Source organism: Saccopteryx bilineata, chromosome 8, assembly GCF_036850765.1.
Source record: "Saccopteryx bilineata isolate mSacBil1 chromosome 8, mSacBil1_pri_phased_curated, whole genome shotgun sequence".
In the NCBI taxonomy this organism is placed as follows: domain Eukaryota; kingdom Metazoa; phylum Chordata; class Mammalia; order Chiroptera; family Emballonuridae; genus Saccopteryx; species Saccopteryx bilineata.
Genome location: NC_089497.1, coordinates 68,956,508 through 68,976,682, shown reverse-complemented (window position 1 = coordinate 68,976,682; position 20,175 = coordinate 68,956,508). Strand labels below are relative to the sequence as shown.

Sequence of the window (20,175 nt, the reverse complement as noted above, 5' to 3'; positions counted from 1 at the left end):
AAACTGGCCTGAGATACGAACATTTCAGCACATTCCACAGACAGTGTTCAGTAAGTCCTGTGGGGTAGAGCTATCTGTGCCACTTCAGTCCCTGACTGTACACTCTGTGGCACAGACCGGGTGTGAGTCTTCCCACTGAGCAGCCCTCGGGTGATGTGGAGAGAACCACTGCAGCCCGTCTCTTTATCTTTCTGCAGCGGGACAGTGGAAGCATGGGAAACAGCATGACATTTTTGCTGTGTTTTCTTTTACCATTTTTATTTTTCTAGTGCTTGAAGTGTCCCTGGGTGTAGGTTTTCTTTCCTTGCCCCCCCCCCATTTTTTGCAATTACAGCCAGCATCCATGTTAGCGAAGGATTTTAGAACAAAAATAAAGCTTGCTGGCTCTGTTGAATAACAGCAGGTTCTAGCTCCAAAGCCAAAAGGAGTCTCTTTTCTCTGCCTTCAGAATCCCCGAGACATTTTCAAAAGAAAAAAAATTAAAATGTTGTGTGGGCCCTGGTTGGCTCAGTGGTAGAGTGTCAGTCCAGCATGTAAATGTCCCAGGTTCGATTCCCTGTCAGGGCACACAAGAGAAGCAACCATCTGCCTCACCACCCCTCCCATTCTCTCTCCCCACCCCAGCCATGGTTCAATTGGCTCCAGCAAGTTGGCCTCGGGCGCTGAGGATGGCCTTTGCCTCAGGTGCTAAAAATTGGTTCCATTGCTGAGCAAAGGAGCAACGGCCCCAAATGGGCAGATCATTGCCCCCTAGTAGGCTTGCCTGGTGGATCCTGGTCAGGGCGTATGCGGGAATCTATGTCTCTCTGCTTCCTCTCCTCTCACTAAAAAAGAAAAAAAATGTCTAAAGGCTCTATAACAAGCTGCATGTGAAAATCTCTTTCACTGCTCCTCAAAACTGTTACAGTAACATGAGGAGCTGGAAAGAGCTTAAGTTATTTAGTCTCACTCAGTAAACACAAGAGGAAATTGGAATCCAGAGAGATTTTCTCCCCCAAGCTCTCAAATGTTACCATGGGACACACTTTAAAAGCGGAGGTTAAAAACATGTGCTTTGAATTCAGCCAGCCTTAGATTCAAAGATGGACTCTTCTCCTTATTTATCTGAATAATCTTGAATTAGTCAGACTTTCCCTTTCTTCCTTTGTAAAATGATGATGCTACTTCTCAGAATTGTACTGAAGATTAGGTAAGATACTATGCATTTAAGTTTCTAATACTGTGCTGACACATATTAAGTACTCAGTAAATTATTTACACATAGTAGTAAGTACTCAGCTGTTGTTGAAACTAGTATTAAAACAGGTTTCCAAGTTACTAATCAGATGTCCTTTCACTTTATTGTGCTCCTAATATATTATTGTCATTCAGCAAGTACAGTGGCACCTTGACACACGAGTTTAATTCGTTTCATAGCCGGGCTCATGACTCAATTTGCTCGTGTGTCAAATCGAATTTCCCCTTTTAAATTAATGGGAATGCAATTAATCCATCCTGTCCCCCAAAAACCACACATATTTTTTGTTTTATATGCTTTTAAATAAGAAAATTTACTTTATAAATAACAAATGCATATATACAGTGTGTCCGTAAAGTCATGGTGCACTTTTGACCGGTCACAGGAAAGCAACAAAAGACAACAGAAATGTGAAATCTGCACCAAATAAAAGGAAAACCCTCCCAGTTTCTGTAGGATGATGTGGCAGCATGTGCGCATGTGCAGATGATAACGTAACACCGTGTGGGAGCAGCCCACAGCCATGCCAGTCGAGATGTGGACAGTACAGAGGAAAGTTCAGTGTGTTCTGTGGCTCGCTAAATTCAAATCCATGACCAAAGTGCAACATGAATATCAGCGTGTTTATAACGCGAAGCGCCACCACATAGGAATAACATTATTCAGTGAGATAAGTAGTTGAAGGAAACTGGCAGTTTGGAGGCGAAACCCCATTCTGGTAGGCCATCAGTCAGTGATGAGTCTGTAGAGGCTATACGGGATAGCTTCCTAAGGAGCCCTAAAAAAATCTGTGCGTGAGCCCATATCGAACATCGAACTGCACTGAATAGGTATGAAACTGGGAGAGTTTTCTTTTTATTTGGTGCAGGTTTCACATTTCTATCGTCTTTTGTTGCTTTCCTGTGACCGGTCAAAAGTGCACCATGACTTTATGGACACACTGTATATGAGAGAGAATGTAAAGAAATAAACTGGTTTATGAAGTATATTTACCTTCAAGGTCAGGTAAAGATGCTGGCAGAGTGGGGAGGAACATGAGCACAACAGTGGTTCTTCCCAAGCAGGAAGGTAATTAGCAACTCCACAGACAACTGCCCAGCACCATTTTTAACAATAAAAGTGAGCAAACTCAAAAAACAAAAATTTGCCTGACCTGTGGTGGCACAGTGGATAAAGCGTCAACCTGGAAATGCTGAGGTTGCCGGTTCGAAACCCTGGGCTTGCCTGGTCAAGGCACATATGGGAGTTGATGCTTCCAGCTCCTCCCCCCTTCTCTCTCTCTCTGTCTCTCTGTCCTCTGTCTCTCTCTCTCTCCTCTCTAAAAATGAATAAATAAAATAAAAAATAAAAAATAAAAAAAAGAATTTTAAAAAAACAAAAATTTTACAAATTTATTTGCCCAACATCCCACCCCTTTTGCTCACTTTGCAATTCACACCACAGGCATTCCTGTGCAAAGAATTAGGCATATCACACAAACAAGTTACAGCAACATCATAAGTCATACAATTTCAACCAGACCTGCTCCCCCCTCCATCAGGGTCTCTCATATTGTACAAAAGTCGCATGTCCATCCAACAAAGGAGCCGGTGCCCCCTCTGGTCGCAGTCCAAGGGTCAGTCCACGCACATGGGGCCTCAGGGCTCTTTCTCATTCCTGCCACCCTGGCAGCTCTTAAGACACTGCCCCAAGGGGGAGCACATGGCAGTGGCAGCCAACATTTCACCTCTGCTCCAGAGAGCATGCTGCCATCCACCCCTATGACCCATAATTATAGCAGACCTACCAGGAGTTTAGTAGGTACTCTTTGCTGCTGAGCTTGTACTTTCTGGAGTCTTCAGACGGCAACTTCAGCCCCAGTCTCCTCATCCTCAGAAGAGGAGCTGGAAACACCTGCTCCCTCCGACTCAGAGCCACTCCACAGGCACGGCTCCAGCTTAGGCTCCTGCAGCTGCCGGCTCTTCACAATTTCCAGGGCAAACTGCAACTCACAAACCTGTAATTCCTTCTCCAGAGACTGCTCCATTTCCAGGTGCAACTCGTGAAACCGGTTGGCCTCCTTCGCCAGTGCTTGCTCCAGTTCCAGAATCGGCATCTCTTTCTCCCATGGCCATTCCAACTCCTTCCACTTCTTAGTTTGTAGGCCTTGGGCAGCCTCTTGCACAGAGCTCTTGGTTTCCTCTCACAGGGCTGTAAAAATCAGCCAGCCCACGGTCCCCAAAAGGACAGCCATGAGGAACCATAACAACGAGTCCTCTACCCTACCCCTCAAGGATGGTGGTTGCTCCATACCAGTCTGATCCGAATCCTGCCACAAACTATGCCGAATGTATGGCCAGTAGTCACGGCCGTTGTGACCATACACATGTAGGTTCCCATTAGATTCGGGCAGATGGTAAAAAAAAGTGGAGCCAAAAAATGGTGTGCCGTTCTTTTATTCAAGACTCATACAGGCCAACGAGCACTTACACACAAGGCTTCCAAAGCCACTTACACATTTTCCAGTTCCACAACCAGGAGAATCTTCTCTGGTTTTTCCTAGAATCAAAGGCCCCACCAGTTTCAGCCACCTCTGCTTCCCCATCTGCACACCTTCTCCCTCCTCCTGTCTGCACAAACTGGCTTCTCCTTCAGCACCCTGCCATCCTGGCTTCTCTCTCTTTCGCTGCCATCTTGGCTCCTCCTTCAGTACTCTGCATCCTCGCTGCTCTCATTCTGCCATCATGGCTTCTTCCCCTCCTCTTTCTTCTCTCCTTTTTAAAACTTTTCTGGTGCCAAAACCTCTCCTCTAGCCAATAGTAGCATAACTATGGCCCTTCCCAAGGAGGAAGGTAAGCCGCAGTTTGCAATCAGCGGCCCTGTGAGGGCAAGCACACACGTGGCTGCCCAGCACCATTTTTAACAATAAAAGTGAGCAAAATCACAAAGAAAACCAGTTAGAAGGTGACAGAAGACAACTGGACTTTGGGTGATAGGAATGCAGCATAATCAAATGTCAAAATAACCTAGAGATGTTTTCTCTGAACATATGTACCCTGATTTATCAATGTCACCCCATTAAAATTAATTTTAAAAAGTGAGCAAAATCAAAAATCACAAATTTTACAAACTCATTTGCCCAACACTTGTGATTCAAATATCCACTCATGACTTAAAGCAAAAAATCCTGCAAGTGACTGCTTGTTTCTCAAATTGCTTGTGATTTAAAGTGCTCATGTGTCAAAGTACCACTGTATTTCGTGGACACTGAGCTCAGAAATGGACTACAGAGGTGAAAAGAACAATCCTTGTTCCCAAGGATCTAAGTATTTTGGGGAAGGTAGACAGGTAAACTGACAATTTTCATACGACTTGAACACCATGGCCAATGCACAGGTGCTCCTGGGGCAGAGAGGAGAGGCCCTGTTCTGAATGACTAAACTAACTTATAGCCACACTTACGTGCTTTATGCTTAAGAGTTCAGTGAAGAAGTTTGAGAAATAGTTAGCTGCTCCCTTACAACCTTGTTACTAGATTATAATGAAAGTAAATCCTACCATACTTATAGACATTTATTAAATAAATATTTACTTAGACATAGGTTCATGCAACCTGTTTTACAACCTTTCTAATGTCCCAGGTGTCTATCAGAGATGTATCAATAGTAATGTTATAGAAGCAGGATTCTTTTACTCTTGTAATCAGCACCTGACAGAGAGAAACGTCCTAAGCCAATGACTAGACTCGGGCGGCCCCAGTAGCATTCCTGAGTGATCAGATACAGACTTATTCCTTCTCCATGTAACAGTTGGGACTAGCTCTAAATTATTTTATTCTATCTACCTATCTTGAATACCTTTTATTTTAGCATTGAGGTTCATTTCTAACATTTACCATTCTGATAACAAGCCATTAATTTTAACAGTAGAAAAACTATTCTTGAGCTAGTGAGCAGTCTTAGGTGTTGGTCAATGTATGAACAGCTGAAGGGCTTAGTGGCTGCCCTTGGAGTTCATTGTCCTGGGATATCTGAAATACGGATTGTTGGGTAGGGCCTGATCACCCCTGAGTTGAACTCTAAACTAAATAGCATATGCTTAATATCACACTGTTTATGGTGTCTAGAATAACTTTAAACTACATATTATAACCTGTGACTCTCCTAGACTAAGAGGTCAGAGAAGGCTTCTTAGAGGAGGAGGTACGCCTGATCTAGCCTTGAAACCTAAGGGGAAAGTAGTGCAGGCAGACATTCAGGAAATGAGAAGGGTTCTCCATGCCTCAAGTGTAGGAGCATGCAGAAGTGGGTACAATAAATGGGAGCCCAGCTCACAAAGAGCCTGTCTGACATTTGCTTTTTATCTTAAGGATAAAGGTTCCTGTCAAAGGTGAGATTAGGGGAAAACAGACAAATTAGAATAAGGACAGTTGTCCAAGCAAGAGAAAAGGTCCTACACCTATGTAAATGGAATGAAGAAATAATAAATTCAAGTGTTAGTTATGTTTTTCCTCAAACAACTTTCTGACATCCTAAGTCTGCGTTTGATGTCTTTCCTTTCTGGAGCTCTCATAGCACCCGGCACTAGTCCCAACGAGCACACTGTGTATCCCACATGAGGGCGGGAGCCGCATCAGTCTTGTTTCCTGTTGTATCCCTACGTGTAGAACAAAGTGGTCATGCAATAGTTGTTATGTGAGAGTGATATGAAAGAGATTCCGCAGGATTTCATGTTGTTTTGGGAAGTGATGGGAGGAAAGAAGTTTCTGGTCTGGATAGAGAATGACCAATGAAACATCATTTCTGTCCCAGGCTTATATTCCCAGCACAGTTTCTTATGGTCTGGGCTGTACCATCTGCAACACTCTGAGTGAGATTAATGTGAAAATCGGCACTAATGGTTACTTCCCTAGCTGAGTGTGTATTTTTATCTAAGTTTGTGTATGCATGTATATGTACATCTGCATGTAAATTCAGGTCATCAATCTGGAGCTGCTGCCTCTACTCTCAAAGTTGTATTGACAGATGGATGCACCAACAGTGAAAGAGCGACTGCCAAAGTGACATGTGTAAGAAACACAAAGGAGCAGTAGTGTTCTTGATTTGAGCCAAAAATTCTGTTGACCAAAATTTGGAGAAAGTGTTTGGTGACTCTGTTGTCATTATTGGCCCAGCCAAGAGCTGGACTCAAGTGCTGAGGAAACAGAAGCCGTGTCTGCAGGGCTCTGCTGAGCGTGGGGGATGGCATGGGTGCAGGAGTCGCTCTTCTGCTCTGCTGCCACCTGTTAGAGTCTGGCGGACTCTGGGAGCCTGTCTACAAAACATCTTTTTGTAATGCAAGCATTTTGGATTTTAGATTTTCTTTTTTCAAAGCTTTAGAGTGGAAATATTTATTATATATATATCACATAAAATTTGTGTATATTTATCTTAGATACGTAAAATTTCTCCTTAATGGGCTCTAACTGATAACTTCAGTAAAGTTGGAAAAGACGTTTCCTTAGAAATGTTTAGGTAGTTTTTGTTTGTTTGGGTTTTTTGGGGGAGTGTTTTTGTGTTGTTTTTTTTCTGAAATGAGAAGCAGGGAGGCAAAGAGACTCCTGCATGTGTCCAACCGGATTCACCCGGCATGCCCACCAGGGGGCTATGCTCTGCCCATCTGGGCTGTTGCTCTGTTGCAACCAGAGCCACTCTAGCACCTGAGGCAGAAGCCATGGAGCCATCCTCAGCGCCCGGGCCAACTTTGCTCCAATGGAGACTTGGCTGTGGGAGGGGAAGAGAGAGACAGAGAGGAAGGAGAGGGGAAAGGGTGGAGAAGCAGATGGGCGCTTCTCCTGTGTGCCCTGACTGGGAATTGAACCTGGGACTTCCACACGCCAGGCCGACGACGCTCTACCAATGAGCCAACCGGCCCAGGACTCTGGTGTTTGCTTGTGGATGGCCAGAAATTTATAAGTCAAGAAGCATTTCCCAAAATTAGGCACCTGAAACCTGTATGTTAACCAGTGTCACCCCAATAAATTCAAACAAATAAGTAAATCATTCTCAGTGAAAAAGCTTAAAAATAATTCCCCTAGCCTATCATTTCATTAAATCACCTCTCTGTTCATTTTCAAGTCAGTGAATAACATTTTTATCTGAACAGTTCAAAAATTAAAGACATTTTGCCTTATTTTCTCTCTTCTAATCCAGTTCCCCTATCTCTTGAGTGTTCATTGAAGGACTAAAATGCAATTAAAATAAATGATACTTGGAAAGAAACAAAAAGAAGCATTTCCCCTGAGATAAAAGTTGCCATTAGCGTCCCATTACCATAAACTCCCTAGTGTAGATACAACCTGGAGGAGTTAACAATGTTTGAGGTGGATTAAAGGAGTTTAGAGAGTTAGTTGAAGGTAGCGTCAAAAAACACTCGGCTACGATGCACCTCTTCTCAACGACTAAAGAAACACCACACCGACCAGGAATTGGTGTAGGGACTTGGGATTGTCACGTGTATGATAACCAGGGAAAGTGGTTTTATCTCACTTCTCAGTCACAGAAGCGCGGTTACACTCTGAGCCATTTTTAGGCGAGCTCTGTGTAACTAGTGTGTTTGCAGAAGCCTGGAGGCCAGGAGCTGCGGCTGAAAGGTATCCTCATGCTGGTGGACCAGCTAGAAGAGTCCACACTGATGTTCTCAGAGTGGCTTCTATTAGTTAGAGATGAGATACTGGGCATGGCAGAGTATGAAGCATTTCTAATAGTTCTGGGTAAATTCAGTAAATCCAACAAGTCTTGAAGGTGCGGGGCCTTTGAAGGACAAAGGTCACTGAATTATAATTCTTGCTGTCAACATATTTACAAGGTAATGGTGACTAAGCTAAAGAATTTAATAGTCATACCTCTCAGAAATTGGTAAATAGTTTCTCAAGTATTCAAGTATATTATAACAATTTGGAGCTGATTTTTTTTGTCCAAGTGCCCTGGTGAGGTAAAATTTTTATAGCCAGTTCCCAGTCTTGCCCCTCATGTGAGGAATGTAGCTGTATATACTTGCTCATGATTTTTATTTACTCACAACGGGGGATATTTTTTGTTTTTTAATTTTTATTTTTATTTTTAAGGGACAAAGCCTCACATTGGCACTGTTTCCATAACAACAGGAAAGCTGGCTGAGAGTCCTCAGCTGACTGGCCCCAACAATGCTGGTTGCTAGTCCCACCCAAGTCAAGGGCAACATGAAAAGGAGAAAGCACAGGGATAGATGCAGCATTTCCTAGCTGGCCTCTGACAGTGACTCAAGTGAAGATCCCGTTGCCTTTTCTGTCTCACCCTTCACTCTCTCCTGCAGAGATGTGAGTGAGAGCCCACAGGATTCACGCTGCCTTTTCCTTACAGTGTTTGTCTTAGTAATGCACATCCAGACATACTGTGCCATTTGACTCCGTGTCTCTGCTAATAAAAAGAAATGGAAGCAAAGGACATGATCTGTTCTTTGTGTTTGCATAGGCAGGATGGAAGATGGCCTCAGGCCAGGTGCCTTTTATGCGGATGTGAAGAAGTTGGGTGCACTTGCCTTCAGACCTCGGATTTGGAGGTGTCCTTTGTGGTTCAGAGGACAGAACTGGTACCTGTGGGTGGCCACTGTGTAGATGGAGTATCAGCTTGGTTTGAGAATTTTCTGTTCATGGAACAAGTTACCTGGTGTGACCTAGTGCCTTCCTGTTACCAGAGGTGTTTGATCAGTGGCAGGATGTATCCCTCAAAACTGCTGCTACAGAGGTTTTCCTGCCATGGCTCAGAGGTCGGACTGGTTAATTTGAGAAGCCCTTAGACTAGTGTTAAGATCTTATGAATACAGAAAAAAATCTTAGGTCTGCAGTTGTATTGAACTCATTGATGTACTGAATGATTTTAGTTAGACCCATACATTTAGCCTGAATTAATAGCATATGCTGTCTATCAAAGAAAAATTTGCTAAGAAGAGACTTCATTCAAAAAAGTTATTTCAGTAAAGAGAGGAAGGTTTGCCATAGGGAGAATATGCTGGCCATATGATTTGCAAGGGTTTCAAAGACTGGGTAGAAAGGAAGCTTCTATATAGGGGTGGAAAAACAAGGCTAGAAAGAATGAGATTTGGAGGAGCAGGTGAAAGAATTGGACAGTTGATATTAAGTGTATCTCCTAGAGGTCTTCCAGTTCTCTGAAGGAGCCATCAAGGAGGGGCTGTACGCTGGCTCAGGCTGAGGGTGAGTCACAGGCTGGGGCGGAGCAGGGAAGCCTAACTACAGTTTTCTCATCAGTAAACAGCATTTTGTTCCAGTCAGTCATTGAGGATAAACAGTTCAGCTAATCTTTTATGAGGCAAAGAATGGGAATTGGTTGGTCTGTGTCTGGTTGCCATAGTGTAAACATAGTGGCATGGGAAACCCTAGCTCAGTCAATAGTCAGGGGTGTTTCTTTGCAATATGCAGTTTCCCAGAACAGGGTTGGGGGATTTCCTTAACTGTCGCTGCTTTCCAGGAGCTCGGGGCTTAGGTGCAGTTTGACTGGGTCATGGCTCTGACTGCCGCCGCCATGGTCTCCCCTTATTCCTCTCCGTGAGTGTGACCTGAAGTCCGTGAACTGGGCTTTTCGGAATCTTGCTTATTAGTCCTCAAGTAGAGGGAGAGAATGTCAGCTGCATTTACTAAGAAGGACAGTGGTGACCATGTGTGGCACTCACTCTTCTCACCTATAATCATGCATATCTTCTGGTCTGAAAAGTGAGACTAGCTGAGGATTTCATGGGATCTCAGAGTTCTTATCCAGTGTACAAATGTACTTCTCATCCATTTGTTTTGTGTTAAGTGACTGTTTTCTAATGCAACATTTTTATTTCTTTAATGATTTTTACAAATTAACACTTTTTAGAGACGTTTTAGATCTACAGAAAAAAATTGAGGAGAAAGTACATAGTTCCATATATTTTCCCCCCTGCAGTTTTTCCTGTTGTTACCATCTTCCATTGCTGTGGTACATTTATGACAACTGATAGTCAACATTGATACATTATTATTAATTCAAGTCCATAGTTTACATTAGAGTTCACACTTTGTGTTGTACAGTCTGTGGGTTCTCACAAATGTATAATGAAATGTATCCCCCATTTACAGAGTGGTTTCATTACCCCCAAAATCCCATGTTCCACCTCATAATCATTATCTCTTTCCTGCCAAACTTCTGGCAGCTGCTAATCTTTTTACTATCTCCCTAGTTTTGCCTTTTCTAAAATGTCATGTGGTTGGACAGTATATATAGCCTTTGCTGATTGACTTCTCTCATTTAGTAACATCATGTCTTCTTGTGGCTTATTAGCATTTCTTTTTAGCATTGAATAATACTCCACTGTCTGGATGTACTACAGTTTTTTATCCATTCATCTACTAAAGGATATTTTGGTTGCTTCCATAAACACTTGTTTGCAGGTGTTTGTGTGAACATAAGTTTTCAGCCTATTTGGGTAAATACCAAGGAGTGTTACTGCTGGGTCCTATGGTAAGAGTAGTAACCAGTTTTGTAAGAAACTACCAAGCTGTCTTCCGAAGTGGCTATCCTGTTTTGCTTTCCCACCAGCAATGAATGGGAGTTCCTCTTGTTCTATATTCTTGTCAACATTTGGTATTGTCTGTGTTTTGGATTTTAGCTAATCTAATAGGTGTATAGTGGTGTCGTTTTAATTTGCAATTTACTAATGACAAATGATAGTGAATGCTTTCTCATGTACTTACTTGCCATCTATATGTCTTCTTCAGTGAGGTATTTAAATATTTTCTGAGAGTTTTTAGTGGTGCGCTAGGGTTTACCTGTGCATCTTAACTTTTCTGATTCAGCTTCCAATGTAAACTAGGTTAATTCCAGTTATGTATAGAAATGTTACTCCTGTATAGCTCTCTTACCTTTACCCCTTTTTGGTATTGTTAAATGTAATCCATCTACTATATTATAATTATTACTTTATTGTCTGTAGTCATTTCCTTAGCCCAATAAAGCTTTGCTTCTATCCATCTCCTTTGTGTAAACATATTACACCAATAGTTCTCAAACTTTTTGAAGTCAGGGTGCATTTAAAATCCTACAAATAATTGTAGGCGCACTATATACAAATTTCTGAGAAATATGTTATAATAAGTCAAATATTAAAGAAAAAAAGTATAAAGTCCAAGCATGCTTTTATGGTAATTAAACAAAATAAATACAAAATTAAATTTATTCTGACATTAAAAAACATTTTTGTTACATTTTTTTTTCATTTTTTTTTAAATTAAATTTAATGCAGTGACATTGATAAATCAGGGTACATATGTTGAGAGAAAATATCTCTAGATTATTTTGACATTTGATTGTGCTGTATACCCCTCCCGCAAAGTTAAATTGTCTTCTGTCACCTTCTATCTGGTTTTCTTTGTGCCCCTCCCCTCCCCTAACCCCTCTCTCCTTCTTCACCCCCTCCCCCCTCCCCCAACCCCCCCGCCCCTGTTGCCATCACATTCTTGTTCATGTCTCTGAGTCTCGTTTTTATGTTCCTTCTATGTATGGATTCATCTCAGTTTTTTTTCTGATTTACTTATTTCACTCCGTATAATGTTATCAAGGTCCATCCATGTTATTGTAAATGATCTGATGTCATCATTTCTTATGGCTGAGTAGTATTCCATAGTATATATGTACCAAAGTTTTTTAATCCACTCGTCCTCTGACGGACACTTGGGCTGTTTCCAGATCTTCGCTATTGTGAACAATGCTGCCACAAACATGCGGGTGCATTTCTCCTTTTCGAGCCGTTCTATGGTGTCCTTGGGGTATATTCCTAAAAGTGGGATAGCTGGGTCAAAAGGCGGTTCGATTTTCAGTTTTTTGAGGAATCTCCATACTGTTTTCCACAGTGGCTGCACCAGTCTGCATTCCCACCAGCAGTGCAGGAGGGTTCTCCACATCCTCGCCAGCACTTATTCTGTGTTGTTTTGTTGATAAGCGCCATTCTGACTGGTGTAAGGTGATATCTCATTGTGGTTTTAATTTGCATTTCTCTAATGATTAGTGATGTTGAGCATTTTTTCATATGCCTATTGGCCATCTATATGTCCTCTTTGGAGAAGTGTCTATTCATCTCTTTTGCCCATTTTTGGATTGGGTTGTTTGTCTTCCTGGTGTTGAGATTTACAAGTTCTTTATAAATTTTGGTTATTAACCCCTTATCAGACGTATTGTCAAATATGTTCTCCCATTGTGTAGTTTGTCTTTTTATTCTGTTCTTGTTGTCTTTAGCTGTGCAAAAGCTTTTTAGTTTGATATAGTCCCATTTGTTTATCCTGTCTTTTATTTCACTTCCCCGTGGAGATAAATCAGCAAATATATTGCTCCGAGAGATGTCGGAGAGCTTACTGCCTATGTTTTCTTCTAAGATGCTTATGGTTTCACGGCCTACATTCAAGTCTTTTATCCATTTTGAGTTTATTTTTGTGAGTGGTGTAAGCTGGTGATCTAGTTTCATTTTTTTGCAGGTTGCTGTCCAATTTTCCCAACACCATTTGTTAAAGAGGCTGTCTTTACTCCATTGTATTTCCTTACCTCCTTTGTCAAATATCAGTTGTTCATAGAACTGTGGGTTTATTTCTGGGTTCTCTGTTCTATTCCATTGATCTATATGCCTGTTCTTATGCCAGTACCAGGCTGTTTTGAGTACAATGGCCTTGTAGTATAACTTGATATCAGGAAGTGTGATACCTCCCACTTTATTCTTCTTTTTTAAGATTGCTGAGGCTATTCGTGTCCTTTTTTGGTTCCATATAAATTTTTGGAATATGTGTTCTATATCTTTGAAGTATGTCATTGGTATTTTAATTGGTATTGCATTGAATTTATAAATTGCTTTGGGTAATATAGACATTTTAATGATGTTTATTCTTCCTAACCATGAGCACGGTATATGCTTCCACTTGTTAGTATCTTCCTTGATTTCTTTTATCAATGTTTTGTAATTTTCTGAGTACAAGTCTTTAGTCTCCTTGGTTAAGTTTACTCCTAGGTACTTTATTTTTTTGGTTGTAATTGTGAAGGGGATTGTTTCCTTAATTTCTCTTTCTGACTGTTCATTGTTGGTGTATAAAAATGCTTCTGATTTCTGAGTATTGATTTTATATCCTGCCACTTTGCTGAATTTATTTATCAGGTCCAGTAGTTTTTTGACTGAGACTTTAGGGTTTTCTATATACAATATCATATCATCTGCAAATAATGATAGTTTTACTTCTTCTTTTCCAACTTGAATGCCTTTTATTTCTTCTTCTTGTCTGATTGCTGTGGCTAGGACTTCCAGGACTATGTTAAATAAGAGTGGTGAAAGGGGGCACCCCTGCCTTGTTCCTGATCTTAAGGGTATTGCTTTTAATTTTTGCCCATTGAGTATGATGTTGGCTGTGGGTTTCTCATAGATGGCTTTTATCATGTTGAGGTATGTTCCCTGTATTCCCACTTTGCTGAGAGTTTTGATCATGAATGGGTGCTGGATTTTATCAAATGCTTTTTCTGCATCTATTGAAATTATCATATGGTTTTTCTCCTTCTTTTTGTTTATGTGATGAATCACATTGATTGATTTACGAATATTGTACCAGCCTTGCCTCCCCAGAATAAATCCCACTTGATCATGGTGTATGATTTTTTCCATATATTGTTGGATCCGGTTTGCTAATATTTTGTTGAGGATTTTAGCATCTATATTCATCAGAGATATTGGCCTATAATTTTCTTTCTTTGTGTGGTCTTTGCCTGGTTTTGGAATCAGAATTATGCTCGCCTCATAAAAGGAGTTTGGAAGTCTTCCTTCCTCTTGAATTTTTTGAAATAGTTTGAGAAGGATAGGAGTTAGTTCTTCTTTGAATATTTGGTAGAATTCCGTTGTGAAGCCATCGGGCCCCGGACTTTTCTTTGTTGGGAGTTTTTTTGATAACTGTTTCGATCTCCTTTGGTGTAATTGGTCTGTTTAAGTTTTCTGATTCTTCCAGATTGATTTTTGGAAGATTGTACGTTTCAAGGAATTTGTCCATTTCATCTAGGTTGTCTAGTTTTTTGGCATACAGTTCTTCATAGTATTTTCTTACAATATTTTGTATTTCTGTTGTGTCAGTTGTTATTTCTCCTCTCTCATTTCTAATTTTATTTATTTGAGTCCTCTCTCTCTTTTTCTTGGTGAGTCTACTTAAAGGTGCATCAATCTTGTTTACCTTTTCAAAGAACCAGCTCCTGGTTTCATTGATCCTCTGTATTGTTTCTTTAGCCCCTATGTCATTTATTTCTGCTCTGATCTTTATTATTTCCTTCCTCCTACTACATTTGGGCTTTACTTGCTGTTCTTTTTCTAATTCTTTTAGATGCAGGGTTAAGTTGTTTATTTGAGCTTTTTCTAGCTTCTGAAAGTGTGCCTGTAGTGCTATGAACTTCCCTCTCAGCACCGCTTTCGCTGTGTCCAATAAATTTTGAGTTGTTGTATGCTCATTGTCATTCGTTTCTAGGAATTTCTTTATTTCTTCTTTGATCTCATTCTTAATCCATTCATTATTTAACACCCTGCTATTTAGTTTCCATGTGTTTGAGAATTTTTGAGCTTTTCTGCTGTGATTCATTTCTAGTTTCATGCCGTTGTGATCGGAGAAAGTGCTTGATATGATTTCAGTCTTCGTAAATTTGTTGAGAGCACTTTTGTGCCCTAACATGTGGTCTATCCTAGAGAATGTACCATGAGCACTTGAAAAGAATGTATATTCTGCTGCTTTAGGGTGAAAGGTTCTGAAGATATCTATTAAATCGAGTTGATCTAGTGTTTCCAATAAGTCTGCTGTTTCTTTGTTAATTTTCTTTCTTGAGGATCTATCTAGTGATGTTAGTGGGGTATTGAAATCCCCTACTATTATAGTATTGCTGTTGATCTCGCCCTTTAAATCCATCAAAGTCTGTTTTATATATTTGGGTGCTCCTATATTAGGTGCATAGATATTTATAATAGTTATATCTTCCTGTTGGATTACTCCCTTTATCATTATGTAGTGGCCTTCTTTATCTCTTACTATATCCTTTGTTTTAAAGTCCAATTTGTCTGATATAAGTATTGCTACCCCAGCTTTTTTTTCATTTCCATTTGCATGAAACATTTTTTTCCATCCTTTTACCTTCAATCTGTGTGTGTCTTTTGTTCTAAGGTGTGTCTCTTGTAGACAACATATGTATGGGTCCTGTTTTCTTATCCATGCAGCTACCCTATGTCTTTTGATTGGATCATTTAATCCATTTACATTTAAGGTTATTATTGATATGTAGTTGTTTATTGCCATTTTCTTCTTTAAAGGTGTATTCCTTTTTCTTTCTTTTTTTTCTGTATTCTTTTCCCACTTTATCTGTTTACACCAGGCCCCTTAATATTTCCTGCAGCATTGGTTTGGTTGTAATGAATTCCTTGAGTTGTTTTTTGTCTGGGAAGCTTTTTATTTCTCCTTCAATTTTAAACAATAGCCTTGCTGGATAAAGTAGTCTTGGTTGTAGGTTCTTGTTCTGCATTACTTTGAATATTTCTTGCCATTCCCTTCTGGCCTCAAGTGTTTCTGTTGAGAAGTCAGATGTCATCCTTATGGGGGCTCCTTTGTAGATGATAACTTTTTTTTCTCTTGCAGCTTTTAATATTTTCTCTTTATCGCTTAGCTTTGGTATTTTAATTATGATGTGTCTTGGTGTAGGTTTCTTTGGGTTTCTCTTTAATGGAGTCCTCTGTGCTTCTTGGATTTGTGAGAGTTTCTCTTGCATTAATTTAGGGAAGTTTTCAGCTATGATATGATTGAACAAAGTCTCTATCCCTTGTTCTTTTTCTTCTTCTTCAGGAACCCCTATGATGCGGATGTTATTTCTCTTCATGTTGTCACAGAGCTCTCTAAGAGTTTCCTCTGACTTTTTGAGTCTTTTTTCTCTTTTCTTCTCTGCTTTCATGCCTTCATTCCAGTTGTCTTCTAACTCGCTGATTCGATCCTCTGCTCTATCTATCCTGTTTTTAATTCCTTCCATTGTGGTCTTTATTTCTGATATTGTATTTGTCGTCTCCAACTGATTCTTTTTTATACTTGCTATTTCTTTATTTAGGTTTTCAAACTGCCCCTCCATTGTTGTTCTAAGATCCCTAAGCATCCTTACAATCATTATTTTGAACTCCGCATCTGGAAGTTTGATTATTTCCATATCACTCAGTTCATCTCTCGAAAGTGTCTCTTGTGGTTTCATTTGGATTGCACTCCTTTGTTTTCTCATCTTCTTCTTTTTTTTTTTATTTGTAGAGTTGATTGAGTCTAGGCTTGGTGTTGTCTGCCTCCAGTTTTCAGCTGTGTTATTTTTAGGTCTTTGTGGGTTGGTATCAGCTATTATTTGTAATCCACTTTCGGATTCGGGCAGCTTTGAAGTCTTGATTTGTTTGTTTTCTTAACAGGTGATAGTCTTGTTAACTGATCTCAGCAGGGGGCTTCCTTGAAACTGTAACCAGGAATGCTGTGGGTGTAACCTGAGACGCTGAAGGTCTCTTCCTCCAACTAATCTCACTGGGGGCAGGGTTTTTTCTCTCAGCTTCAGTAGGGGGAGGTGTATCTCAGATCTCCATGGAGACCTGAGTTACTGCCCCTCCTCCCCACTTCTTGTTTTCAGCTGTGTCTTGTTGTGCTGGTTGGAGCTGAATAGATGTCCGGAGATCTCTGATCCGGAAGCACTTCAGCTCTGTTTTGTGAAAGGTTCAGTCCCTCCCCCAGCTATGGCCGCCTCCAGCACGAATGAGTCAGCTTTTTTATTTTGTTTCTTGCATACCTTAGCCCCTCACAGTCTGTCCCTCTCCCTGTCTTTTCCACTTGGGAGATAAGCTGGTCTTTTCAACCCACCTTGCTCCCTGGTCGCCAGGTAAGTGGCTGTGAGCAGTAGTTTCTGCTCTTTTTCCTCTGTGAAATCCTCTCTGGGCTCTCAGCCTCACTCCCCTCCTTCCCTTCCTGTAAGCAGAGGAGATTCAGGCACTCCTTACCAGGATTATTGTGGCTTCCTCTTTGCTCCTTGGTTTTTGAGAGCTGTTCTTGCAGTTCAGTGTTGGTTTTTCATGCTGATTTTTTCTAAATTGATTTTTATTCCAGTTTGGTGTTGAGAGCTGGGTGTCTGTGCATCCGCCTACTCCGCTGCCATCTTCTCTCTCTTGTTACATTTTTTGAGTTATGCTTTTTAGAATTCATAAAAAAGAGGGGTTAAAAATAAAAATAAAAAAAACAATAAAAGTTATTTTTTTATATATATAGATACATTCTTAGTAAGATTTAGTAAATTCAGCAGGTCCTGGCACAAATGTGTTTTTTTCATTCTTGTGTTTCTGAGAAACATGAGCTTAATGTGTCCTAGCAATTTCTTCAATGTTTGGGCATATATTAGAAAGGCAAACTTATTTCCTCATCAATACGTTGAAGAATTCCTCTCTTTCTACTTTTAATTGTGTTGAGTGCAGAAAACCCCCACCATACATATCATCTTAACTTTACACCAAACAAAGGATAGAAGAAACTTGCCTCCAGTCTTTCTGGGGAACATGAGGGGTAGTGTAAATAATCCAGCACCACAGCTTAACAGCCTTTTGCAGTCTAATCAGGCAAGTGAGGTGGGGGTTTTGGGCAGACTGTCAGCTTACAGCCAATTGCCCACACCTCTGTCCCCAAAAATCTAAACTCCAGAATCCCTGTTGGTTTTTTGGTCTCCAAAAGGCACATATTTCTCTGGAATACCATAGGGTGCACCTGGAAATCTTCTAGGGCGCACCAGTGCGCCCTGGCACACACTTTGAGAACATTTTAAATATACTGTATTATCCTGCTGCCTCTATTGTTTCTGCTGAGAAATCGACTGTTAATCTTATTGGAGTTTCTCTGCAAATAACTATTTGTTTTTCTCTTGATGCTTTCAAGATTTTGTCTTTGACTTGCAGCATTTTTAGTACAATGTGTTTGTAGATCTCTTTGCACCTCTCCTGCTTGGAGTTTGTTAAGCTTCCTGGATGTAGAGTTTATTGTTTTTCAATAAATTTGGGACTTTTCAGCCATACTTTCTTCAAATATATTTTTTTCTGCTTTCTTTCTCTCCTCTTAGTTTGTTATACCCCTTATACATTTGTTGCTGTACTAATGATTCCCTACATCTAAGACTTCATTTTTCCTCATTCATTTTTTTCCTGTTTCACTTGCACACTCTCTATTGATTTAGTGACAAGTTCGTTAATTCTGGGTTTTTTAAAAAATTTTATTTGTTGATTTTACAGAGAGAGGAGGGGGGATGGAACAAGAAGTATCAACTCATATTTTCTTCACTTTAGTTGTTCATTGGTTGTTTTTCATATGTGCCTTGACTGGGCAAGCCCAGAATTTCAAACCAGCAACTTCAGCATTCCAGGTTGATGCTTTATCCACTTCACTGCCACAGGCTAGGCTCAAGTTAATTAATTTTTTTTCTGTCGTTGAGCCCCTTTAGTAATCTTTTTTAATTTTTTTTTAATAATTTTTCTAGAATTTCCATTTGATCCCTCTTCTATAATTTCCTTCTTTTTATTGATATTCTTGAAAGGCAGAAACCGCAGGCCAAACTGAAAACACAAGGCTAGTGTGTTCCAAAAGGAAATTTTATTTTAAAAATGCCTGGGTGCCAGGGCCTTAGACTGGTAAAGGGTGTCAGCCCCAAGCTGCAGAAGGGAGTGCTAGATACAGGGGCTGGGGTGGATTAGCATTTCTTGGTTGTTGGCCTTGGTCACCAACCTGATGGGTGGGGGTAGGGGGCTCAGCTGTAGAAACACCTCCTCTGCAAGTTCTTCTGATGCAGCACAGGCCTAGTCACATGGTCCTATCTGACGTCCTTGGTAAATCTTCAACAGCCGGGTCAGGTATCTCCCAGGAACATCCTGGTCCTGGTGCTTCTGGGAATTATTTGTGAAATTTCTCTCACAGACTCCCTGATTTCTTAGGATACAAAGTAAAGATTTAAGATTAGTGGTTTAGCCCCTTCAAGATTTCACTTAAGTGAGTCTGGGCTTGGCAGCCCTGAGAGAAAGGGAAGCGGTCTTCCCTGCCTGCTTGCTTGTCCACCACTACGCAGCTTTAATAAACGGAATGGCCCACCATTTTCTGGCTCCACAGTTCCTTTACTGTCTGCCCAATCCAGTGAGTACCTGCATGGCCACGGCGGCAACCCCCAACCCATGCATTGGCCTCTCTATTTAAGTCATTGATAAAATACACTGCTCACAAAAATTAGGGAATATTTTATTGCTTCATAATCATTTTGAAATATGCCCTAATTTTTGTGAGCAGTATATTTGTATAAAACAAAGCCAAGGATAGAGCCCTGCAGCTCATCACCAGAGACCTAGGTGGTGTTATTTATAATAACAATCGAGAGTTAATTGCTGTGATTTTTCTACCTGGTAATATGACACCTCTTTGTGACCAGCATCAGATCACAGGGTCTCACAGTGGGGCTGTATGTAAGACCCTGTCAGAGCAGTGTTGGCTCTGCATTCCGGGTCTGCCTCTCAGTGTATGGACATGAACACCCTTATCAAAACAGTTAGTGCTATTATATCTATCATCTCCTTGGAATTTTGCACCCTTCTGTGGTTTAAAGTATTCATCAGTTACAAATGGGCCTTTCCCCTCCAACAGTATTTCCTGATGAAACTTTCTGGCACTTACATACCAAATGGTAGGGATCTTTTTTCTCTTCAGTATGTGTGACAGATTAACAGACTATTATTTTGCCTTAAAACAACTCAATAGGCCATTGTTAATTGCACTGTGTTGAATTATCCCCAATTTTAAAGGCCATAGAATCCGAACAGCAGAGCTTCGCAGAGTCTGAGCTGCTTTAATGTATGTGGTGTTCTCAGGTGGCTGA

At 40.6% G+C, this 20,175-nt stretch overlaps 1 protein-coding gene across 1 annotated transcript in view; it reads left to right on the top strand.

Moving 5' to 3' along the window:
* VPS8 (VPS8 subunit of CORVET complex) overlaps positions 1-20,175 on the top strand; it is a 405,986-nt gene that overhangs the window by 343,661 nt on the left and 42,150 nt on the right. The gene's annotated exons all lie outside the window — the stretch shown is intronic.